The sequence below is a fragment of the Chiloscyllium plagiosum genome, unplaced genomic scaffold, assembly GCF_037043375.1.
Source record: "Chiloscyllium plagiosum isolate Xiang-an unplaced genomic scaffold, Cpla_swu_hap1 HiC_scaffold_26, whole genome shotgun sequence".
Lineage (NCBI taxonomy): Eukaryota > Metazoa > Chordata > Chondrichthyes > Orectolobiformes > Hemiscylliidae > Chiloscyllium > Chiloscyllium plagiosum.
The window spans coordinates 27,754,512-27,781,626 of NW_028270164.1; the positions used below are offsets into that span (position 1 = coordinate 27,754,512).

Consider the following 27,115-nt stretch of genomic DNA (forward strand, 5'->3'; position numbering starts at 1 on the left):
CTGTCTGCTTTAGCTTTTAATTGCCCCATTTGCTACTTTAACAACGTTCCATGTTGTGATGTTCCCTGTGCTGTGATTTCAGTATAAAGTATGGTCCTTGATTTCCATACTGCAGCTGTGCCTCGTGGTTTTCACTTGCTCCGGTTCCTACTGTGAACTGTTTTGGATTCAAGCCTTCTCAGTTCATTTCTTATGCCACTAATTTATAGTTTTTCCTCTGACACGACAGAGATTGTTATTGCTACTCACAGAGTTGTGGTATGTTTACTTCCTAGCAGACCTCTAACACACCTTCAGATTTTTGCTTCTCAATGGAACCTGCAATAGTCAGTGTGTGGCTCGTCTTTAAGTTGTTCCTGGACCACACGGCTTCTTCTATGCTTCTTACCAGGACTGAAGTAAAGGCTGTAACCTCGAGTTTCTTCCTTGTTGGCCTTTCCACAAGTTGGTGCTGATTGCTTATCTATTTAAGTGCTTGTAGCTACAGACCATCTGTATGAGTATTTCCGAAAGGAATAAAGAGGGCTCTTGTGGTACAGTGCCCAGTAGGTTGGGTCTAACGGGATCCCACCAATTCCAGTGTTGTACTGTAAAATCTCTGAATGGGTTTTTTTTAGAATAGATTACTTACAGTGTGGAAACAGGCCCTTCGGCCCAACAGGTTCATACCGACCCTTCCGAAGAGAAACCCACCCAGACCCATTCCCCTACATCTACCCCTTCAACTAACACTACCGGCAATGTAGCATGGCCAATTCACCTAACCTGCATATTTTTGGACTGTTGGGGGGAACTGGAGCACCTGGGGAAAACCCACGCAGACACGGGGAGAATGTGCAAACTCCACACAGGCAGTTGCCTGGGGCAGGAACTGAACCTGGGTCTCTGGCGCTGTGAGGCAGCAGTGCTAACCACTGTGCCACCATGCCGCCCAAATTTCGGATTGATTAGAAAATCACCCAAAAAGAGTAAAGGGGCTCTTGTGGCACAGCAGTAATGCCTCTACCTCTGATTCATGTCTCACCTGCCTCAGTGGTGTATAATAACATCTCTGAACAGGTTAATTAGAGCATATCCAAAAGGAGTAAAGTATTTAAAGCTGTAAACTCACTTGGTTTTCTGATTTTCTTTTTCCTGGGGTCAAAGAACTTTTTAACCATTGTACCATGTGGTATGAAGCAATGATACCCTCCACTGATCACCATGTGTTACCTGTAGGTAGAAGGGGGCTATTATCGTTCTTCTTTCCTTGGCTGGATCTAGGGGCCAATTTGGTAAAGGTACAATGGTAAAGGAAAAACCATAACTGAGTCCTAAATGAAACCCTTGTCATATTAAAAAATGCATGATAGTAACTAGGTAGAAGTTACATTAGCTAGACATACATTGTTATTGATTGTTTTGAGACATATATGATACATTCGGGCGGCACGGTGGCACAGTGGTTAGCACTGCTGCCTCACAGCTCCAGAGACTCGGGTTCAATTCCCGCCTCAGGCGACTGACTGTGTGGAGTTTGCACATTCTCCCCGTGTCTGCGTGGGTTTCCTCCGGGTGCTCCGGTTTCCTCCCACAGTCTGAGGATGTGCAGGTCAGGTGAATTGGACATGATAAATTGCCCGTAGTGTTAGGTAAGGGGTAAATGTAGGGGTAGGGGTATGGGTGGGTTGCGCTTCGGCGGGGCGGTGTGGACTTGTTGGGCCGAAGGGCCTGTTTCCACACTGTAAGGAATCTAAGAAATAGTCCACATTTTTTCAGATTTATTTTGGTATCATTACACAAGACTGTATAGCATCAACAGATTGGTTGAGTTTAATGCTATCTCCAACATGAATCCTTTCAAAATTATTACCTTCTAAAACAAGCAGCAGCTAGGGTTGAAACACTGCCACTTTCTTCATGAGAACCTGCGCACAATGCAATCTCTGTATACATTATAGTGACTCCAATTTTTAACACAAATTTACTCTAAGCAGTAATAGGGCAGCACAAAATGCTAACTTGGCTACAGCTCCAGCAGTCAACTTGAAACAGTCACAAACCACCAGCATATTGCAGATTTAATCATTTTTGCTATCTCAGCAAGGCAGTAGTGCAAAATGTGCCAATGAATTTTACAGCTTTCTCAAAGTCGAGGGTGCGTTCAATGATAGCCTATCACTTTGCCAGATAGCTTGTATAGAAGGAAAACCCTCAAAAACCGCAGCAGGAAGGATGTCCACTTACAAGAATGCAGTAGTCTGTGTGACAACATACAAAGAATCCTAAATATCAATGTAAGGTGTGTGAAGGCAGTCTGGGAGGGGCTCTGAAATATGTTGTTGATTATGTATGTCTCAGCTGTTGAGCATTGCAGGAGCTTCAACTTGGACCTGGGCCCTCCTGCATTAATAACATTCTTTGTGGTGAGCTGTTCACCATGAAAGGTCATCAGTGATCTTTGATGTTATTCAAGGGGAAACAGAGTAATTTGAAACTTTTTCTTTGGCCAACTTCTGGCTGGCACCATGGAATTTCTGTCCTCATCATCTGGGACTACTTTTGTTTATACCATGGAATTTATAATTCTTTTCAAAAATGCAACCTTAAGCATCTTGTCATTTGTCAATATAATTTTTTGTTCCACGCTGACTATGTTCTCTGGCTGACCATTGATGCTTTGCATTCTTTCAATAATGATCAAGGTTAACTGCTTAGATTTCAGTATGGCAAACAGTATGGTCCTCTGATTCTAATGTTGACTTCAACGGCTTCAGACCTTACAATACCTCAATGTTCTTTAAAACAGGTTTGCAGATATTATAAAAGGTATGTGTTGGCATTTCAGGGGTTAGGAGATGAATGGATTCTTGTTCAAGGAAAATTAGATTCCAGGTAATCCAAGATGGGGAACAGGAAAATGTTATGGCTGTAAGAGCTGCTCCTTTTTTGAGGTATTTTAACTGTTGCAGCTGACTTCCTTGAACTCTTAAAGCAGTAACTACTGTTTTATAAGCAGTTGCACTGTTTTGGAACTTTGGGGGAAGAAAGATCAAAACAACAGCACTTTAAAAAGGAGGAGGACAGACAAAGATGGTGACCACATAGGAAGTGATTCTGAGAAAGAGACCGACAACACTGTCTGACCTGGCAGTGAATTTGTACAGCTGCTGCTTCGCTGTTTAGTTTCAAGTTTCTCTGGACATTGGTGTTGTTCAAAGAAATTCACAGCTGACTTTGAAGAAAAACCTGTGTTGAGGAGCTCACAGCAGAGGGCAGAGAAGTGGCTAGTTTTTAAGTGTAGTCTTGTTTTTGTAAATCTACAACAGTGAATAGAGTGGTTCTTTGATGATTACATGTTTTTACTGAGATCAATCTCTTGGTTAAAAATATAAAAACATATGTAGTAAGCTAGCTGGGTGCAGTGCTTTTAAAGCTGAAAGACTGTGCCTTTTTCTGGGTCTGTAGATTGTTAAGGTGCTTTAGTAGAGTGATGTACTCTTCCTGTTAGATGTGGGAGAGTTTCCGTGTTACTGATGATTATGTCTGCAGGAAGAGTGTTTGGTTGTGAATCCTATCGGATCACATGGATCAGTTGGAGCAACAGCTGCAGGCAATAAGGAATTTACAGGATCTAGGGGGTATGATGAATGGTAGTTGCAGGGAGGGAGATAAACTGAAGATACAGTCAGGTAGATAGGTTACCTCCAGGAAAGGTAGTGGAGGCAGCCAGGTAGTGCACTAGTCTGTAGCTAGTCCCATCTCAAACAAAAATGCTGTTTTGGAAAATGTAGCAGGTGATGGACTATCAGAGGAATATAACACTGACAGCCAGGTTTCTGGTACAGAGACTGGCTCTAATGTAACGAGAGGTACACTAGGTTCCAAGCGATCGATTGTGATGGGGGACTTTCTTGTCAGAGGCACAGACAGATGTTTCTGCAGGCGACAACGAGACATCAGAATGATATGTTGCCTGCCTACAGCCAGGATCAAGGATATCTCAGAAAGATGTGAAGAATATTCTCAAAGGGGAGAGGGTTGTTATGCACATTGCAATTAACAACATTGGAAAAGAAAAGGACGAGATTCTGATGACAGAATATGGAAAGTTAAGCAAGAATTTTAAAAGTAGGTCCTCGAAAGTAGTAATATCTGGATTATTCCAGGTGCCACGAGTGAGTGAGGGTAGCAATAGAAGGATAAAGGAGATGAATGTGTGGCTGAGGAGCTGGTGCAGGGGAGAAGGATTCACATTTTTGGATCATTGGAATCTCTTCTGGGGTAGAGGTGACATGTAAAAGAAGGACGATTGCACCTGAATTAGAAGGAGACTAATATACTGAAGGGAGATTTGCTAGAACTGCTCGGGAAGATTTAAACTAGTAAATTGGGGGGGGGGGTGGGATGCAGGGGATAGTGAGGAAAGAGATCAGTCTGAGACTGGTACAGTTCGGAAAAGGAGAAAGTCAAATAATCAGGGAAGGCAGAAATAAAGCAGAGAATGACATAGAACTGATAAATGAAACTACAATTATTTCAATGCAAGATGTCTAACAGGAAAGGCAGATGAACTTGGGGTATGGTTGGAAACATAGGAGTGGGATTTCATAGCAATTATAGAAACACAGTATAGATGCTATAGGAAGAATAGAAAGGCGGGCAAGAGAGAAGGGGGAGTGGCATTTTTGACTAGGGATAACATTACGGCTGCACTTCGGGAGCATATTCCTGGGAATATATACAGGGAAGTTATTTGGGTTGGACTGAGAAATAAGAAAGGGATGATCACCTCATTAGGATTGTACTATGGACCCCACAATAATCAGCGGGCAATTGAGAAACAAATTTGTAAGGAGATCTCAGTTATCTGTAAGACTAATAAGGTGGTTCTGGTAGAGGATTTTAACTTTCCAAACATAGAGTGGGACTGCCATAGTGTTAGGTGCTTGGATGGAGAGGAATTTGTTAAGTGTGTACAAGACAATTTTCTTATGCAGTGTGTGGATGTACCTACTAAAGAAAGTGTTAAACTTGACCTACTCTTGACAAATAAGGCAGGCCAAGTGACTGAGGTGTCAGTGAGGGAGCATTTGGAGCCAGCGATCATAATTCTATTAGTTTTAAAATATTGATGGAAAAGGATAGACAGGATCTAAAAGTTAAAGTTCTAAATTGGAGGAAGGCTAATTTTGACGGTATTAGGCAAGAACTTTCAGAAGTTGGTTGGGCGCAAATGTTCACAGGTAAAGGGACAGCTGGAAAATGGGAAGCCTTCAAAGATGAGATAACATGAGTCCAGAGACAGTTATGTTCCTCTTATGGTGAAGGGCAAGGCTGATAGGTGTAGGGAATGCTGGATGACTAGAGAAATTGAGGCTTTTGTTACAAATAAGAAGGAAGCATATGTCAGGTGTAGATAGGAGTGATCGAGTGAATCTCTAGAAGATTATAAAGGCAGTAGGAGTATACTTAATTAGGAAATCAGGAGGGAAAAAAGCGGGCATGAGATAGCTTTAGCAAATCGGGTTAAGGAGAATCCAAAGAGATTCTACAAATACATTAAGGACAAAGGGTAACTAAAGAGAGAATAGAGCATCTTAAAGACCAGCAAGGCCACCTGTGTGTGGAAACATAGGAAATGGAAAAGATACTAAATGAGTATTTTCCATGAATATTTTCTGCAAAGAAGGGTATGGAAGATATCAAATGTGGGGAAATATATGGTGACATCTTGAAAAATGTCCATATTACAGAGGAAGAGGAGCTGAACATTTTAAAATGCATTAAGGTGGATAAATCACCAGGACCTAATCAGGTGTATCCTAGACCTCTGTGGGAAGCTAGGGAAGAGATTGCTAGGCCAGTTGCTGAGATATTTGTATCATTGATAGCCACAGGTGAGATGCCGAAAGACTGGAGGTTGGATAACATGGTGCCACTGTTTAAGAAAGGTGGTAAGAAAATGTCAGGGAACTATAGACCAGTGAGCCTGATATCAGTGGTGGGCAAGTTGTTGGAGGAATCCTGAGGGACAGGATTTACATGTATTTGGAAAGGTAAGGACTGATTAGGGATAGTCAATATGGCCTTGTGCGTGGGAAATCATGTCTCACAAACTTGATTGAGTTTTTTGAAGCAGTCATGAAGAGAATTAATGAGGGCAGAGCAGTGGACGTGATCTTTCTGGACTTCAGTAAAGCGTTCGATAAGGTTCCTCATGGTAGGCTGGTTAGCAAGGTTATATCTCATGGAATACAGGGAGAACTAGCTATTTGGATACAGAACTGGCTCAAAGAGAGAAGTCAGAAGATGATGGTGGAGAGTTGTTTTTCAGACTGGAGGCCTGCGACCAGAAGTGTACCATAAGGATTGATGCTGGTTCCACTGCTATTTCTCATTTATATAAACGATTTGGATTTAAACATAGGTTGTATGTTTAGTAAATTTGCAGATAATACCAAAATTGGACATGTAGTGGACAGCGAATAAGGTTACCTCAGAGTACAAAGGGTACTTGACTAGATGGGCCAACGGGTGGAGGAGTGGCAAATAGAACTTAATTTACATAACTGTGAGGTGTTGCATTTTAGAAACCATGATGTAGAGGAGCCAGTATTGGACTGGGGTGGACAAAACCACACAACACCAGGTTATAGTTCAACAGGTTTATTTGGAAGTACTAGGGTTTGGAGCTTTTGGAGCCATTATGGTCCTGCTTCACAACTACCTGATGAAGGAGCAGTGCTCCAAAAGCTAGTACAGTATTTCCAAATAAACCTGACGGACTATAACCTTGTTGTGCAATTTTGAACTTTGCCTTTTGGAAAGGCAAATCGGGGCAAGGCTTATACACTTAATGGTAAGGTCCTAGGGAGTGTTGCTGAACAAAGAGACCTTGGAGTACAGGTTCATAGTTCCTTGAAAGTGGATTCTACAAATACATTAAGGACAAAGGGTAACTAGAGAGAGAATAGAGCATCTTAAAGATCAGCAAGGCCACCTATGTGTGGAACCATAGGAAATGGAAAAGATACTAAATGAGTATTTTACATGAATGTTCTCTGTAAATAAGGGTATGGAAGATAGGATAGTGAAGATGGTGTTTGGTATGTTTGCCTATATTGGTCAGTATTGAGTAAAGGTGTTGGGAGGCCATGTTGCGACTGTACAGGACATTGGTTAGGCCACTCTGCATGCGGTTCTGGTCTCCTTGCCGTAAGAAGGATATTGTGAAACTTGAAAGGGCTCAGAAATGATTTACAAGGATGTTTTCAGAGTTGGAGTGTTTGAGGTTTGGGAGCGGCTGAATAGACTGGGGCTATTTTCGCTGGATCGTTGGAGGCTGAGGAGTGACCATATAGATGTTTATAAAATCATGAGGAGCATAGTTAGGGCAAATAGACAAGGTCTTTTCTCAGGAATGGGGGATTCCAAAACTAGAGGGCATAGGTTCAATGTGAGATGGGAAAGATTTAAAATGGATCTAAGAGGCAACCTTTTCTCGCAGAGGCTGGTGTATGTATGGAATGAGCTGCCAGAGGAAGTGGTGGAGGCTGGTACAATTACAACATTTAAAAGGCATCTGGATGAGTATATGATTAGGAAGGGTTTACAGGGATATGGGTCAAATGCTGGCAAATGGGACTAGATTTATTTAAGATATCTAGTCAGCATGGACAAGTTGGACTGAAGGGCCTGTTTCCGTGCTGTATATCTCTATGACTTCACTGACATATTCAGATTCCATTTTAGACCTGCCTTATCTCCCTTCAGTGCCTCATCAGCTCAGCTATTGTCCCTCCAACATGCAATAAATTTCTTTTATTATGCTTCGTCCTTTTGTCCCTTCTTGATATCGTCAATCATTTAACTATCTCCTGTTGCATTTAAAGCATTTTGCATTTCATTCCATTTGCTCTTTTATTTGTGCCTGTGGTTTTGTTCTTCCTCTTTCCTCTTTTCAAAAGATCAGGGGTGTAGGGCTAAAATGTACTAAAGCCTGAGGAGCAGGGTCTTCAAATAAATAAATTGAAGCTGCTGCCCTCACACACTGTGCACAAGTTGATTCACAGTTTCATCCAAATCACTGAAGATATAAATGATCTGAACATCCATTAATGGTGACCAACTTGCTGAGGCCTTTCTGCAATCTCTCGTTTTGTTACAGAAATTGCTACTTCTGCACTGGCAACTGGAAGTTTGCGAAATCCCAGATTCAGATTCCACTTACCCTCTACTGGCAATACAAATAAAAGTATGGTAATAAAATATCAGGTGTATACATCTGTCAGGGAACCACAATAGATGAATCCAAATTATCCATATTATCTTCAAGTTTCATAAACATCTTCAGTGGTGTTTGTTCCACAGCAGTGGATACCACACTGACCAAATGGACTAAAAAGTTAAATGTTGGTTTACTAACAGGTTAAAGAGTCAGGGTGCTTATCAGAAGTGCTTAAACAACATGTTCTTTCTCAACTTACAGGCATTTGTGAGTTGCATGTATTGTGTCCAGAACAAAGATAAACTGAAAGGTCATATTAACCCTCAGGGTGATACCAAACTGCATGCCAGCAATCACCTGTCTGTAACCTAGGCAACAACAATTTCAATAAGGCAAAATTCTTTGTACTTTCATTCATAGCGTTTTAATCAAAGAAAACAACTGTAATATCAAACCATTCAAACACCAGTGGAAATATAAGTTACGTTGGACTCGAGGGAGAATACATTCACCAAGGGATCTCCACATATGATGTTATATTTAAGAATTCTTTTTTTTCTTTAAGAGCTGAGAATGCTTATGGGTCAAAGACCAGGATGAGACCAAATGACCATTCTATGAGAACTCAAGGTAGAAGCTTTCTTGACTAAGGATGTGTGCATAAGTTTTCAGTTTGAGGTTTTGGGGTAAACTAGTGCAACTACTAATCCAGTATGAAAGTGGTAATTCTATGTGAAAGAACATAACATAAGAATACGACATGGTGATCTGTGGTGATTTTTTGTTTAACAAAAGCAATGATATGAACTTAAACAACTGAAAAATACCTCAGTCAAGAAACAGAACTGGAGTTATGTTTACACCTGGAGAAATAAATCACTATTAAAATAAAACATTTGTGAGCTAGCCAAAAATATGGTCAATGCAGGCAGCAAATCAGTTTGCAACAAGGCTGTAGAGGTTGGAGGGATGTCAAAGCAACTTCAGGTATTCCCACATAAAAAGGAAAGAAAAAAGCACGTGGAACAGAAAAGCTTAAACCACAACTGCAAACTGTGAAGGGAAGAATACTTCAAAAATGCAAAAGAAGTATTGTAGCTGTGTTTTTTAATCTTTACCCAGAGTAGGCTCATAGCTTTGCTCTACAAATAAATCCCCTATGCATTGACTTTTTAAAAGTTATTTGCAGGATGAGAGTGTTGCTGGCTAGACCAGCATTTATTGCCCAACACAGAAGGCAGTTAAGAGTCAATCACATGGCTATAGGTCTGGAGTCATATATAGTCCAGACCAGGTAAGGATTGCAGTTTCCTTCCATTTTGGACATTAGTGAACCATGTTGGTTTTTCCCAGCAATTGACAATGGATTCATAGTTGTCATTAGACTCTTAAGTCCAGTTTTCTATTGAATACAAATTCCATCGTCTACTGTGATAGAACTCAAACCCAGATCCCCAGAACATTAGCTAGGTCTCTGGATTAACAGTCCAGCAAGGAATGGTATTCAATAAAGTCAGGGAACACCAAGAAGATAACAACCAAGTTCATTGAATCCCTTACTATGAACATCCTGGGGATGACCATTGACCAAATTCTCAACTGAACTCATTATATAAATGAAGAGGCTACAAGAGCATCTCAGAGTTTAGGCATGTAACTCCCCAAAACCTGTTCACAATCATTAAGGTACAAGTCAGGAGTGTGATGGAGCGCAGCTACAATGACACTCAAGAAGCTTGATACCACCTAGGACAATCAGCCTGCTTGATTGGCACCACACCTAAAAGCATCCACTCCCTCCACCACCGATGCTCAGCAGCAGCAGTGTGTATTATCTACAATATGCACTACAGTAATTCACCAAAGATCTTTAGATAGTACCTTCCTAATCCACATCCAATTTCATTTAGAAGGATAAGGATAGCAGTTACATGGAAACACCCCCACGTTCAAGTTCCCCTCCAAGCTATTCATAATCTTGAGATGAAAATGTATCTCTGTTCCTTCACTGTCACTGTGTCAAAATCTCTAAGGGCATTGTGGGTCTACCAACAGCACACAGACTGCAGTAGTTCAAGAAGCAGCTCATTACTACCTTCACAAAAGCAATTAGGGATGGGCAATAAATACTGGCCAGTTAGTGACGCCCATGTCCCATGAGTGAATAAAAAAATTTAGAAAGCCAACATTGTCCTATCTGAACATAGGTGTTTTAAACAAGGGATGGCAGCCATGGTTTTTAGATTTTGTCATTGCAGAACTGGCTTACAAGTGGTGAACATATCAGATTGTGTAGGCAAAGTCAAGTAGCCATAAAGGGTCCAAGCAGCTGGATTAAGGATGTGTACATACGTTTCTCTGTAACTGTAAGTTATTAGCTTGACTATTTGATGTTTTTTGAGTAAAACAACCAGGGCGACTGACCAATCCAGCATGTGAGTGCCAATTCTCTGTTCAGGGACACTGTGCAAGAATACGTCAGCAGAAAGCCTGTGTATCATGGAAGGGCTGGATATTGAACCTGCTGTGGATGAACGTGGCAAAGTTATTGACTCATGGGCAAAAGTCCAAGTGCTGATGCTGTACTGTCTGAACTCATCAATACAGAAATTGGCACCGCTACAGCATGTGCACTAACATTTCCACCTCTGCTGGAAGGATAGAAATATGCCCAAGGATATGTTTGATACAAACATTTATTTCTTTGTGGAGTAAAGGGTTAACTATTGCTTTACTCTAGGAATAGATATCGAGCATGTGCAGAAGGAGATATGTCATAGTGATGTTAGATAACACAGTACTGAAGACTGTAAGATCGTGTCTCACTTGTAATTCCTTGGATATAGTTATGTTTAATAAAACCAAAAATGTTCACTTAAAAGATTAGATTCCCTACAGAGGGGGAAGAGGCCCTTCGGCCCAACAAGTCCATACCAACCGTGGGTTTCCTCCGGGTGCTCCGGTTTCCTCCCACAATCCAAAAATGTGCAGGGGTTAGGTGAATTGGCCATGCTAAATTGCCCGTAGTGTTAGGTGTAGGGGTAAATGTAGGAGTATGGGTCTGGGTGGGTTACGCTTCGGCGGGTCGGTGTGGACTTGTTGGGCCGAAGGGCCTGTTTCCACACTGTAAGTAATCTAATCTAATCTAAAAACCCTCTGAAGAGCAACCCACCCAGACCCATTCCGCTACATTTACCCTTGACTAATGCATCTAATACTACAGGCAATTTAGCATGGCCAGTTCACCTAACCTGCACATCTTTGGACTGTGGGAGGAAACGGGAGCACCCAGAAGGAACCCACGCAGACATGGGGAGAATGTGCAAACTCCACACAGACTGTTGCCCGAGGAAGGAATTGAACGCAGGTCCCTGGCACTATGAAGCAGCAGTGCTAACCACTGAGCCACCATGCCACCACAAAGATTGTAATCCTCATCTTGCTATGCAGTGGCAGATGGTGACCAGACTCAGAACAGGAGACCAATGGCAAAGAGAACCTAAAGTGAAGCCTAGAGACACTGCAGTATTAAAGGTGAAGAATGCGGATAGCCCAGCAAATGAGGCCAGCCCACCAGAGGAGTCGGCAAAATACCTGTAAAGAAACTCAATAGCACCCAGCAGCAGTGAGTGATGAACTATAAGGCCCACATAGGCACCAAGTTGTGAAAAAGGATTAATCCTACACAAGCCTTAAAAAAAGACGAAAGCCTGTAGCAGAATACACAGTAAACAGCAAGAAATTTAATAGCTGCAGTCAATCCTTGGATCTAAAGCTTTTTAGATACCAAACTTTGCAAGTTTCAAGATTAGAATGGTGCTGGAAAAGCACAGCAGTTCAGGCAGCATCCGAGGAGCAGTAAAATCCTTCATCAGGAATACGGGCAGACAGCCTGAAGGGTGGAGAGATAAGTGAGAGGAGGGTGGGGGTGGGGAGAAAGTAGCATGGAGTACAATAGGTGAGTTGGGGAGGGGATGAAGGTGATAGGTCAGGGAGGGAGGAGTGGATAGGTGGAAAAGAAGATAGGCAGGTAGGACAAGTCATGGGGACGGCGCTGAACTGGAAGTTTGGAACTGGGGTGAGGTGGGAGAAGGGGAAATGAGGACTTCAGCAGTTTACTTTAGGTTTCACTTTAGGTACTCTTTGCCATTGGTCTCCTGTTCTGAGTCTGATCACCATCTGCCAAACTTCAACAGTTCCCTCATTTCCCCTTCCCCTACCTCACCCCAGTTCCAAACTTCCAGCTCAGCACTGTCCCCATGACTTGTCCTAGCTGCCTATCTTCTTTTCCACCTATCCATTCCACCTCCCCTCTCCCCTGATCTATCACCTTCATCCCCTCCCCCACTCACCTAACTGAAGCTAGACCTCTTACCCACCCTCGATCTCTTCATATCCAACTGCCGCCGTGACATTGACCTCCTCAACCTGTCCACCCCTCTCACCCGCTCCAACCTCTCACCCTCACAGCGCGCAGCCCTCCACTCCCTCCGCTCCAACCCCAACCTCACCATCAACCAACAGACAAGGGAGGCGCAGTGGTAGTTTGGCGCACCGATCTTTACACTGCTGAAGCTAGACGCCAACTCACGGACACCTCCTCCTACTGCCCCCTTGACCATGACCCCACCTCCCACCACCAAACCATCATCTCTCAGACCATCCATAACCTCATCTCCTCAGGGGATCTCCCATCCACCACTTCCAACCTCATAGTCCCACAACACCGCACCGCCCGTTTCTACCTCCTGCCTAAAATCCACAAACCAGACTGCCCCGGCCGACCCATTGTCTCAGCCTGCTGCTGCCCCACTGAACTCATCTCCGCATACCTCGACACTGTCCTGTCCCCCTTAGTCCAAGCACTTCCCACCTATGTTCGGGACACCACTCATGCCCTCCACCTCCTCCATGATTTTTGCTTCCCCAGCCTCCAATGCCTTATCTTCACGATGGACCTCCAGTCCCTATAGACTTCCATCCGCCATCATGAAGGCCTCCAAGCCCTCCGCTTCTTCCTCTCCCGCCGACCCAACCAGTACCCTTCCACTGACACCCTCCTTTGACTGACTGAACTGGTCCTCACTCTTAACAACTTCTCCTTCCAATCCTCCCACTTCCTCCAAACCAAAGGAGTAGCCATGGGCACCCACATGGGCCCCAGCTATGCCTGACTCTTTGTCGGATATGTGGAACAGTCCATCTTCTGCAGCTACACTGGCACCACCCCCCACCTTTTCCTCCGCTACATCGATGATTGTATTGGCGCTGCCTCATGCTCCCACGGGGAGGTTGAACAGTTCATCCACTTTACTAACACCTTCCACCCTGACTTCAAATTTACCTGGACCATCTCAGACTCCTCCCTCCCCTTCCTAGACCTCTTCATTTCTATCTCGGGCAACCGACTCAACACAGACATATACTACAAACCGACTGACTCCCACAGCTACCTAGAGTATACTTCCTCCCACCCTGCCCCCTGTAAAAATGCCATCCCATATTCCCAATTCCTTCGCCTCCGCCGCATCTGCTCCCAGGAGGACCAATTCCAATACCAAACAACCCAGATGGCCTCCTTCTTCAAAGACCACAAATTCCCCTTCGACATGGTCGACGATGCTCTCCACCATATCTCCTCCACTTCCGCCCTTGAACCACACCCCTCCAATCGCCATCAGGACAGAACCCCACTGGTCCTCATCTTCCACCCACCAACCTCCAGATACATTGTATGATCCTCTGTCATTTCCGCCACCTCCAAACAGACCCCACCACCAGGGATATATTTCCCTCCCCACTCCTATCAGCGTTCTGGAGAGACCACTCCCTCTGTAACTCCTTCGTCAGGTCCACACCTCCCACTAACCCAACCTCCACTCCTGGCACCTTCCCCTGCAACCGCAAGAAGTGCAAAACTTGAGCCTACACCTCCCCCCTCACTTCCCTCCAAGGCCCCAATGAATCCTTCCATATCTGTCGCAAATTCACCTGCACCACCACACACATCATTTACTGTATCCGCTGCATCCGATGTGGTCTCCTCTACATTGGAGAGACAGACTGCCTACTTGCGGAACGTTTCAGGGAACACCTCTGGGACACCCGCACCAACCAACCCAACTGCCCTGTGGCTGAACACTTTAACTCCCCCTCCCACTCCGTCAAGGACATGCAGGCCCTTAGCCTCCTCCATCGCCAGACCCTGGCCACACGACACCTGGAGGAAGAGCGCTTCATCTTCCGCCTAAGAATCCTCCAACCACACGGGATGAATGTAGATTTCTCCAGCTTCCTCATTCCCCCCCCCCCCACCTTATCTCAGTCCCAACCCCCGGCTTCAGCACTGCCTTCTTGACCTGCAATCTTGTTCCCGACCTCTCCGCCCCCACCCCCTCTCCGGCCTATCACTCTCACCCTCACCTCCTTCCACCTATCGTATTCCCAGCACCCCTCCCCCAAACTCCCCCCCTCCCCACCTTTTATCTCAGCCCGCTTGGCACACTAGCCTCATTCCTGAAGAAGGGCTTATGCCCGAAACGTCGATTCTCCTGTTCCTCGGATGCTGCCTGGCCTGCTGCGCTTTTCTAGCACCACACTTTTCAACTCTGATCTCCAGCATCTGCAGTCCTCACTTTTTCCCTATTGTATTACACTGTTAATACAATGTACAATAATGCACTGTTGTGTCAACACCTTTCTTGCTGGACAATGTATTGCATAAGAAACAGCAGCGTATAGGTAATAAAGCCTTTGATTTCTGTTTCAGTTTGTCAAAATTGTAATATGGACCAGAAATGTTTAATGAGTGAAAGCAGAAGCCAGTGATTCTTTTATGAACAATTCATACCATCCGGCAGATAATTGTCAACATACAATCTCGAAAGAAGAACACATTCAAGATGTATTGTAATGGGAGAGACAGGATGAAGCCCAATCAGAATTTTTAAAGTCTAGGGAAGGCTTTGCAACACAAGCAGTAGTATTCATCAGATAGACTGAACTTCTCAAGCAGAACAGACTTATTATCTGAGGGGACAGAGAATTTCTCTGGGGTTACTGACTGAGTCAGTCCACCCTCTCAGTTTACACAATTAATGGCCACTCAAGGACCTTTCCCATTGCTGCTGGTATTTTACCAGCATTGTCTCGCCTACACTATGAGACGAGATGCTATAAACCTGGCTGCCTCCCTTGGCTTCCTGTTCAGGCACATAGTGCCCAATGGAGTGACCCCAGCAAAAAGAGGTGACCTTGATAATCCCTCACTACCCCACCCTCTCAAATATGACCCTAGCCCATTGTGCCAGGGCTAACCTGAATGGCCCCCTCAAAGCCACCCAACTTACTTTGTTATCTAAACTCCTCCATGGCTCCATGCCAGGTCTGACTGTAGTTCCACTGGTAGCCACCACTCCACGTGGCACTGTTGGGACTAGAGAGCTGACAGGCCTTTGACTGCCCGGTAGCTCTTGGAGGTAAGATATCCTTCCAAAATAAGGAAGTATGAAAGCTATGGTCTCAGGTAGTTAATTCACCAAATACTATGAAATATGGTCATGGCTTCTTTGACTAATGGAGGCAAAATTACCTCCATCTCTGCCAGTCGACAAGACCACTACCACAACAAAAAGAATTCTGCAAAAGCTTGTAAAAAGTGGCTGTTTTAAAATAACACTTAAAAGGGGGTTAGAGAGTTGGGGGTAGAAGTTTAGAGAGAGGAGCCCAGATTTAGGCAAAGTCACCTAGAGTGGGGCATAAGACATAGAGTATACAAGAGGTCAAAGTTGAAGAACCATAAAATCGTTCATTTAGTCATGCTATCTTGCATGCAAGAACAATTAAATGAAGTCCACAACTTGTTCTCGCTATATTCCTTTTGTCATATATTTGTGTTTATATATGTTTTGTGCAATTTCTACTTATAAGCAGCTCATTTATCTATCACAGCCTATTAAACAAGAATGGAATTCCAATTATGTAAAAATACCAATTGGCCAAGAATACAGGAACTATCTTCAAAGCAAAATGACTTCCACTAATGATCTTTTAGTACAAAGTATTTGTAATACAAAATACTCCAGATAAACATGTGATATTGCCTTCCATAAATGGTTTGATGTTGTGTAATATCAGCAGAGAAAAATGCTTTCCTGTAAATGGGCTGGGTTGTTCTCATTCACAATATATTGCAAAACTAATACAGCAGCTGGTGCACATTTATTTCCTGTTGTCCAATGCTTCTGCTATTTCACTCCTAAGGCCTCTCTACTGTCATCTAGTTGAATGGCACTTCAGTTGAATGAAACTGAATACCCAGTTTCAATCTTACCCTCCTCACCCTAGCCAGAAATTCATTTGCAATGGCTTCTTTACCCAATTCCTCACAGTTGCCTCTGACATTCCTCTTGATCTTCTCCCACTTGTTAATTACACTCTGTTCCTTGGTAATGTCACATGAATATACAGCAAAGGTTTCCACATTTCTAGCTGATTATTTCCAATTCTCTTTCACCACCAGCTCTCTCAAATCCTTTATTATCTCAGAGCTGTCAGTTTGCTTATCCAATATCCAGTGCTCGAGTCTAGTGACCCTTCTTCAGAACTGCATTGAAAAAAAGCACAAAGAGATAGTCTATTTGTTTTTAAAAGAGATTTTCTCCTATTATTGTTTAACATTTTACTTAAATAGATCATTTATTCTCTCTTGGTGGGCTAATAACAAAGTTCATGTCCTGTGCACATTAATGTGTACACAATAATATCTTTCTGATGAATAGCATCACAAGACGACAGAACCCATTGTAGTTACTGCTAAAAAGCAAGTGTATCATTAACAGATATTAAAACCTGACTTCTGATTGTAGACCACTTCATAGAATCTGCCTCAGACTTCATGGACTTAACACTGTTATTTTAATTCTTATTCTTTTAAATGTGTAAGAGGTTTGGTGAACCTGCTAGACACTCTTTAAACCTGAAGTAGATATTACTTAAATGATCCGTACAATTTATTGGGCCAGAGCTGAACTCTCTGCATCTATGGAGGAGTACACTACTCTTTTCAGGCCAAAGAATTCAACTTGGAAGCTGCAGTAAAAATATGGTGCTGCCAGCCACAAATCAATAATGTCATTACCCACCTGAGGTCGGAAGTATAGTGCAATGACAGGCTAAAAATACCTTTGATTAGTGGGATAACTGTTCAGTTTTGTTTTCTACTAATAATCAGGAGCACAAATGTGACCCAAAGATCTGAAAGGCCATCTGCTTCCTTTGCAACTCAAAGCAGTTGTTAGCTGTCCCCAAGTGCACCGGAAAGTCTCAGCCTAGCATCTTTGATCAATACTACTCAGTGTCAAGTCTTCAGTTCTATTTAGTTCAATCCTCAAAACACTGCAAGCTGTCCTTAGCAGCACTGGAGAACTGCCAACAGGAAGAAGCTCATAATTGTTTAATCACACTTGGGATCAAAGTAGAGCAGAATGGTACTTACATGAACAGAACATTATAAAAGACACACAAGGTGCTACAGCGAAATCTTTACCTTTTACTCCCTGCATTTCATTGATAAAGTTTATAAAAGTGTATATTTTAATAATAGATCAAAAAGGGATTATGTTCCAAAAAAAACAACTGGTAAATGCAATAAGATACTTTCTATTTCTAATGTATTTTATTTTCCTGACTACTATATAATAATTATTAAAAGATTACTTCCTACAAATCAATTTTCATCATTATAATTTTTATTTTCTGCTTCAACTATTCATCCAAGCATCATTCATTGGGGATGACAAATTATTGAAGGACATGTTACAGAACTTGAATGAAGGTTTTTTTGTTCTTTTAAACTGATGTCCTGAATTTGTGGCATTCCATCCAATCTAAACACTATAGCTATCATTGATATTGCTGTTAAGATTTAATAGCATCAGCAAATCCAGATTAGTATCTCATCTATGAATGTGCAAACTAAGGTAACTTACATTTTAAAACTACATTATGCAGGCTATTATTAAAGTAAACATACTTTTTTGAGCCTTCTTTTACACTAAAAAGCTCTTCAGCATCTGGAATGAATAGGAAGGTTTTGTATAGAGGTGGTATGAATGAACCAAATGTGGAAGGAATATGCATCCTGGTTCCTGAGCAGATAATAAGTTGATTGGGAAGGATTTAGAGGAATAAGGGCCAAATACTGGCAAATAAGACTAAATCAGTTTAGGATATTTGCATGGCATGGATGAGTTATACCGAAGAGTCTGTTTCCATGCATTATAACTCTATGTCTCCATTATAGTGAATGATCATAGGTGGGGCATTTTGCATACAACCATAACATACAATTGTGGGACATTTTATGGCATTAGTAGAACAACACACAGAAAATGGTCCTTTAATCACTTTTATAATGCAATTGTAATTTGTTACCCAATGGATCCAAACTTGCCTGTCTGAGCAGAATACACAAGCTGAGGTCTGAGCAAAGTTAATTGGGAAACATTTAGTACACCAGGTCTGAACAGGAAGTTTGTTGTCACAATCATGTGTCACCCTCTGAAGTATTCCACATAAAAAATGACATGGCATTGCCCTTTGAGTCAACCAGTTAGATTCAAAAACAGTTCAAAACAGAAACAATCGAATTCTATGAATTCAAACATTCGGAAAGAAATCTAATCATTTACTTTGTCAGTTTTATCCGCATGAAATAGTCTGAAGCCCTCAGGCTAGTGTCTGATAGGAATAAACAGGAAAAATCTTCAAAAAAAAAAGATTCATTTTGCTCTTTATAATTTTCCTGTCCCAATTATCCTTTCCCAAAATTCTTGTCACTTTGCTAGGAGTAATATTTCATGGCCTCTGTTATCTCGCGAAGAGCATTGTTCATTTCAGAGAGTACCAGCAACATATTCATCCACAGGTAAATCTGATTTTTTTTTCACATTTACATTCATAGGACTGCACTTTCAGAATTGGTCATTGGCTGGTCTTTGGTAGTCAAAAGTGAGGACTGCAGATGCTGGAAATCAGAGTCTACATCAGAGTGGTGCTGGAAAAGCACAGCCAGTCAGGCAGCATCCGAGGAGCAGGAAAATCGATGTTTCGGGCAAAAGCCCTTCATCAGTCCTGCCCAATTTCGATTTTTCTGCTTTTCAGATGCTGCGTAACTGACTGTGCTTTTCCAGCACCACTCTAATGTAATTATTAGTAGTGACAACTCTGACTGATTTTACTTTAAATTTGATATGTGGAATGGGCCATGAGCTACAAGGATGTAAAACAATTATAACAGTTTATGTAGAGCCTTTGATGACTGAAAGATATCTCATTATGGAATGTAGTTATCACTGGCAACGGTAGCATTTGATGCCCATCCAAACTGCCCTTGAACTGATTGCCTTACTAGGCTATTTCAGTAGACAGTAAAAAGTGAATCGCATTACTGTGGGCCTGAAGTCACATGTAGACCAGACCAGGTAAGGACAGCAAATTTTCCTTAAGGACCATTAGAGAATCAGATGGATTTTTGAAATAATAGTAGATTTGTGGTCAGTTTCACTGAGATTAGTTTTCAGTTCCAAATTTATTCATTGAGGTTTAAATTTAACTAATTCCTTTCATGGGATTTGATTCTGTATTACCAGATCATTAACCTGGGCCTCTGGATTACTAGTCCAATAATATTATCACCAACTCTCCACAAATCACTGCTGATATGTGGATAAACACAACAGGCAATCTACATGGGCATAATTCCAAGTGAATTGCATATTCAGCTAATTTGTTTTTCAGCCATGTTCGGTGGAGTGGTGAACAATGAATAATACCACGAGATAGTATACATTTTTTTAGAATGAGCCAGCAGAGCATTCATTAACTAATTACTTAACTCTTGCCCTCAATACTACATCACGAGTCAGCTTGGACTATGCCCACAAGTTCTGGAGTGTTGGTTGAATTCACAAGTTTTGGGCTGGAGGTGAGGATCCAACTGAACCAAATTGCTTCTCCAAAGAACAGTAATGTGAACAGATCTAAATGAAGAGGCAAAATTGAAAAACTGGGGGTAAGGAAATTTAAGTCAGCAATAAATTATTTTGATATGCACTCTTCAGAACTAAAACAATGGACTGAAAGATGCTTTTAATCTACTATTCTGTAGAATGCTGAATTACATAGACAAGGTCTAACCTCAATGCCCTGAACTAGGTAGAGAAGGTAAATTAACCACACCTCATCATTTTCTAACAAATAAAGTGGAAAATGACACCAAATGAACATTTCCTAATTCTATCAAATCTCTTAAACACTTTCTAGAAAAACCACATCCATGCAAGTCATATTCATCTGTGAATGGTAGTGATAATTAAAAATTGTCATTGCTCCATGTACATCTATATCAAATTTCAAGGTGGAAAATTGAAAATCAAGTTATCAGGAAATATGTGAGATGTTTAGAGCTTACTGCTTGTAAAAACATAAACTTTTTGGTTTGACAAAATTGAAAAGTGCCGTCATCAATAAACATTTGCTTAACAGCAGAAAAAAAGAAAAGCTTTCATTTATGTAGTGCCTTTCATGGCCTCAGGACATCCCATTGCACTTTCTAACAATTCACTGTATTTCTCATGGGTCATCATTTTTGTATTGTGGGAAAAACAACAGTCAATCTGAAGGGCTTTTGCCCAAAACGTCGATTTTGCCTGTCCTCGGATGCTGCCTGAACTGCTGTGCTCTTCCAGCACCACTAATGCAGAATCTGGTTTCCAGCATCTGCAGTCATTGATTTTACCTAAGGGAAAAAATATTTCTACTATTGTTATTCATACTCGTTAAATGTTTACTGGTACGACTTGAGACATAGTTTCACAAAGTACAACTATTTGGTGAAGGTAAATTTGAACTAAACATCAACACGAAAATGAAAGAGCCCCATGTGGAACACAACAGAGAAAACCATGAGTGGAAATGTTCTTTGGAGTAGGAAAATATGTGCCTATTTTTAACCACTAGTTCCTAAATAGCTAATTTAATGAGAAACAAACCAAACATGTTGGGATAGCACAACAGATCAGTCAGCAGCTGTTGATATAAAAAGATTATTAATTTTAAAATGTCCTTTATACCTGTTCTTCAGTATTTAGTTCTCAACTGTTTTCATCAGTTTCTTCTTTTGTTTCAAATATCTAGGAATTATAATATTTTTCCCTTTATTTCCAACAATTTTAGCTGTTTCCACAATTTTAACCAATACCTCTTGACATTCCATGGCTTCACCATCACTGAATCCCTCACTGTCACCATTCTGGGCAATTGGCTAGAACAAGAGAACAAGAGGTCATAGTTTTAGGATAAAGGTCGGCAGAGTTAAACAGAGATGAGGAGAAATTACTTCTCTGAAAGGATTATGAATCTGTAGAACTCTCCACCCCAGAATGTGGTGGATGCTGGACATTTAGTAAATTTACAGAGTAAAATGTGCTTATTTTTAATTAGTAATGGGTTGAAGGATAATGGTGAGCAGGCAGTAAAATGGAGTTGAGGCCAAGATGAGATCAGTCATGATCGTAATGAATGGTAGAGCAGACCCGAGGCACTGAATTGTCTACTCCTGCTCCTAGTACTTATGTTCTTCGCAACTGAACTTCACTAGCCACAGAAATACTATGGCTACAAGAGCAATTCGGAGGCTAGGGATCTTGCAGCAAGTAACTCACTTCCTGACTCCCAACAACTGCGCACCATCTACAAGGCACTAGTCAGGAGTGTGATGGAATAATCCCCATTTGCCTGGATGTGTGTAGCTCTGACAGTAATCAAGAAGTTTAATGTTATCCAGAACATTATTGGCATCACACTTTAATTATTTTGTTGCTCCTCCATCAACGCTCAGTTACAGCAATGTGCAATATCTATAAGACGCTTTGCAGGAATTCACCAAGGTTCGTAAGACAGCACCTTCCAAACCTACAAAGTCTACCATCTAGACAGACAAGGGCAGCAGATATATGGGAACACTACCATCTGCAAGTTTCCATCCAAACCACTCAGCATTCAAACTTGGAAATATCTCACTGGTCTTTCAGTGTTGCTGGGTCAGAATCCTGCAGTTTCCTTCCAAATAGCATTGTGAATGTTCTTACACCAAATGGACTGCAGCATTTCAACAAGGCATTCTGGATCAGTGGTGCTGGAAGAGCACAGCAATTCAGTTTGGATGCTGCCTGAATTGCTGTGCTCTTCCAGCACCACTGATCCAGAATCTGGTTTCCAGCATCTGCAGTCATTGTTTTTACCTCATTGATTTCAACAAGGCAGCTCATTGCCACCTTCTCAAGCACAACTTGTGATTGCCAATGATACTGGCCCAGCCAATGATGCCCACATCCTGTGAGTGAATAAAAAATCATTAGTGAAATAGTTGGATATTTACCAAAATTGGCAGTGGTCTCTTGAATGCTAGCTTTATTAATTTAATTTAAATTTGAGTTTCTATGATGGAATTTGAAGCTACTTACATAGACCATTACACTGGGTCTCTCAATTGCTTGTCCAGTAACACTACCACTATTCCTCTGCCCCTTGATACAACGACAATGAATATCTCTTGACATGACCTACTGGTTATCCTTCTCCAGCTGTTAATCTAGATTTTTGATTTATCCAAAATACAAGGAAAGTGTAGGGGTAAATATGTCCTTCTTCACAGCTCTCTTTTGATTTAATACTTGCAAATCTGCATTTTCTTCTTTAATTGTACTTTTCTTAAGAATGTGAGTTGTGAAAGATATTGAATTAGATCTTTGGCGTTCCTAATAAACTTTTGTTAAAACTCGCAAAAGTCTGCTACTAGTATTTTTTTATTGACCACACATTAATGGAGGCTTAGAAACCTACTTTTTCAGAAACAAACCACATTGAATAAGAAAAGGAGAGATGGGATTTTTGTTATTTCTTCTCCCTTGTCCGTAGCAATATGATATCTACAGATTTATCCTTGTCTAGTCTTTCAAAGAACCCTATCAGGTCAGTTAACCATGCTAGACCCTTTCAGAAACCTTATTGTTTTTATTATTATATTTCAGAAACCTTATTATATTTCCCACTTCCAGATGCTCTCCTATCACTTATTTTGGTAAAACTGCCATCTGAAACCTGCTTGATACAAGAATGTATAGGTGATTGTTTGCTATCACCCGCTGCAGCCTGAAATGACACTGGCAAATTGACTAACAGCCCTTAAGACCCTGATTACCAAGTTCAATACATTATCTGCTGTCAGTCTGGGCTCCAAGTTTAGTTGCAGCAGGTGGTTCAGGGCAATGACATCCTAGTGTCTCAACCAAAGTATCCCAATGCACTTCTGATCTGTGAAATGGAGGACAAATGATGTGACTTGTTTTGATCCCTTTGCATGGATATTGGTGCATTCTCTTATTACTCTTGCTTGTGTTCTCTTCCCAGTTCCATTGCTTCTTCTATTCTATTACGTGAAGTGGAATAGTAAGAATTACTGTTATGCTGAAACTGTATTGTTTAAGTAGGGAAAGACTTAAATAAATGCAAAATGTTCAATCCTGAGAAATGTACAGTTCTGCAATGCCCAGTGTTTACTTACCCACATACTAAAGTCAAATAGTAAACTATGAGTGTCCTTTTAAATATCCAGTGCTTACCTCCCCTACCACCCATTCACCTGAGCAGCTGCTTCATGGTGGTTTCCCTGAGTTTTCCCGTAGAAATTATACTGGACTCCGACCTGCAATAGCATCACACCAGTTCTGTTGGTACTTGATGAACAGGCAATCAAAATGATGAGAGTCTGAATGGAGACATAAGTCTCCATAAAGTATTGCATCGCCATTTTCAGTGTAGAAATGACACATGTGGCTCTTGCAGTGATAGTTTCCTCATCTCTGAACTAGGAGGCCCTGGTTCAAATCTTCCCTGCTTCAGAGGTTTGTAATAATATCTCTGAACGGGTTGGTTAGAAAATATTTATGAATGCACCATTTATACCAGACAAATCAGGTGAAAATTAATCTTGCTGTGCTTCAGTGAGTGTTCATGCAGAATGCACTGTCTGAAAGAGTATACATGTAGATACAATAACAACTTTTAAAAAAAAGACAAATACTCAAAGAGGAAAACAGTTGCTGGTCTATGAGGAAATGGTAGGAGTGTGGGATTAATTATCATAGCTCTTTCAAAGTGCCAGCCCAGACAGGAAGAATGACTTCCTTCGATGCTTTATCATTCTACAATTTGATAATTTGTTCATGGTACCCACATGTGTCACACAATTGCTGGTTCTGATTCATGACTAACAAAGTCTGCGCAGAAACATATTTTTTGATGATATAATGTGTAGGAGTACTGACCAGTCAGTTTTGAGAGTGTCAGTAAGAGGACATGTTTCTCTCTCTCTTTCTCTCTCCTTACATAGTGCTTTCATTGTCCTTATCCTCATGCTCCCTGAATGATTTCTTTACTTCAGTGCTGAAGAGTGTTTTATTCCTACAACTCAGCCACTTACATTTGCCATAGCATGCTAAATCTTTGATCATCTGGTTAAACAAGGCAGATTTTGAGAAAGAGATCTGGAAGTGGCTGAACAGTTTGTCATTATGAACATATGATCAATGAACAAGAGTACTCGGCCTTTTAAGCCTGTTCTGCAATCCAATAAGATCATGGCTAATCTGATTTTAATCTCAACTTTTCATTCTTGCGCGTTCCAATAACCTTTCATCCCTTTGGTAATCAAGAACATGTTCAGAGTCAAGAAAATAATTATAGCATTTGGGAAGAAGGAAAGGAGGAATAAATGAACAAGAAAGACATAAAAACTCAAAATCTGGCAATGTTAAGTACTACAATTCACAATCCCAGTAAAAACAACCCACCTTATGTTTTACTAAGTTTACCTTTTATTCATTTTCTTAGAGTCATCGAGTCAAAGAGATGTACAGCATGGAAACAGACCCTTCAGCCCAACTCATCTATGCCGACCAGATATCCTAAATTAATCTAGTCCCATTTGCCAGCATTTGGCCCAGATCCCTGTAAACCTTCCTATTTATTTTAGTATCAGCTCAGAAACCAGGATGCGTATTCCTTCTGCATTTGGTGTATTCATACCAGAAGAAAGTGAGGACTGCAAATGCTGGAGATCAGAGTCGAACAGTGTGGTGCTGGAAAAGCACAGCCAGTCAAGTAGCATCCAAAGAGCAGGAGAATTGACATTTCAGGCATAAGCACTTCATCAGGAATGAGGCCACAAAACACCTCTATACAACAGCTTCATGTATAATCCTCGTATTTGAGAACAAGTTATTGTCTTGATGGTTCATGCTCCAACAGTGTTATCAATGGTTCAGGAATAATTTGTGACACGATCGAATGAAGGAATCCTCATAGAATAGACTTTTACCATATGGGCTAAATTTTAGAATGTTATGGCTAAACGTCATTTTCAAAGAAGGTTTCTCTCTGTGAGGCCTCGCAATATTTCTTGTGCTATCATTCCAAATCCAACCTCATAAACTCCCTGCCACAATCTTCAGCACCCCTCTCTGATGTTATTTTGATTCTACCACTTGCTCAGATATCCTTAAATAAACTGGTGTCACTGGTACTGGTGCCATCTTTAAAATGTCACTCAGAAAAGCACTGGCATTCTATGGCTGCCCTATATGGCTGTACACACTCCCCTAGGGCAAGCCAGATAAATCGTGGAAATCGGCACTATGATTTGCTGACAGAGACCTCAATATCCTAGTGGTCAGGGTGGAACAGAGGACAGATGCCCACGTCGTTGATATTGCACGATTTTTAACTTTGTTCACTCCAGTCCAACACCCACACCTCCACTCTTGCAGTGTATTAATCCCATTAATCCCACAGTCAACATGACCATCAACTGTCACAAAGTCTAATACCTTTTGAGGGCACATCTGACATCTGTCTATAGATAAGCTATCACTACAATCTCAACAGCCAGGCTCCATTGCTCCAGGTACACAGACATTGTTATTGCAACACAGGCGCTTGTGAAGTTCAGTCTTAATCCTGAATGAAAAGCTCAGCAGGGTTTGGGGCAGTTTGTTGGGACTACTTTCAGTAAGCTAACGTCAAGGGTTTGATAGGTCTGCAGGCATGACCAAGCTACAGGAAATTCCAGGCTTCCCCTTGCCATGCAGGTGAATTCCCAAACATTGACATCTCTTTCCTGGTGGCTCTTCCTGTCAACCCCTTCGGCTTCATGCCTCCCCAACTTGTCAACATATGTCAGTATTTGACCACCATTCCCTCCTGCCTCTCGTCATGGGCAGTTAAAGCAAAGAAAAGGTGATGCACTTTTGCTCCCTTCATCCCCTGGATGTCAGAGTACTGCCCTAATATGTATCCTTAGAGGCAAACCAATACAATAGTGCTGTGAGCCTGTATTATGTGGCTTTGCAATGTAACAAATCATGGTAGGATGGGGTGAGTGCTGAGTGTACATTAAGGGAGCATTGAAAGCAGGCCTGAGACGCAGCCTGGTCCTGTCCGTGAGTTGGTGCCTGGTCCTGCACCCAATGAGTCCCTGCAGCAGCATTTCAATGATAGCGATTGCTAATGTCTGCCAAAGTGCAGTATTACGGTGCAGAAATATTGCATCCATGCATGGGAGAAGTGCCATGATGTCTCATAGAGTCTGGATCATGCCAGATACCAGTGAGACCAGGTGTAGGGGGAATGTAATAACCGTCCATGGAGCATGATCTGAGATGTTGGTGCTGGGTATCAAAGGTGATGATCTGAAGGAGAAAGAGGTGAGCTGGAGTCACCGGTTACCTGGTCAGACGTCCATGGTGGGGATTTTCAGTCTAGTTCCCATCCATCCTGAGGGATGGC

General features: G+C 41.7%; 1 long non-coding RNA gene across 1 annotated transcript in view; it reads left to right on the forward strand.

Moving 5' to 3' along the window:
* The window catches only part of LOC148145120 (uncharacterized), a 72,122-nt gene that overhangs the window by 26,004 nt on the left and 19,003 nt on the right, over positions 1 to 27,115 (forward strand). The gene's annotated exons all lie outside the window — the stretch shown is intronic.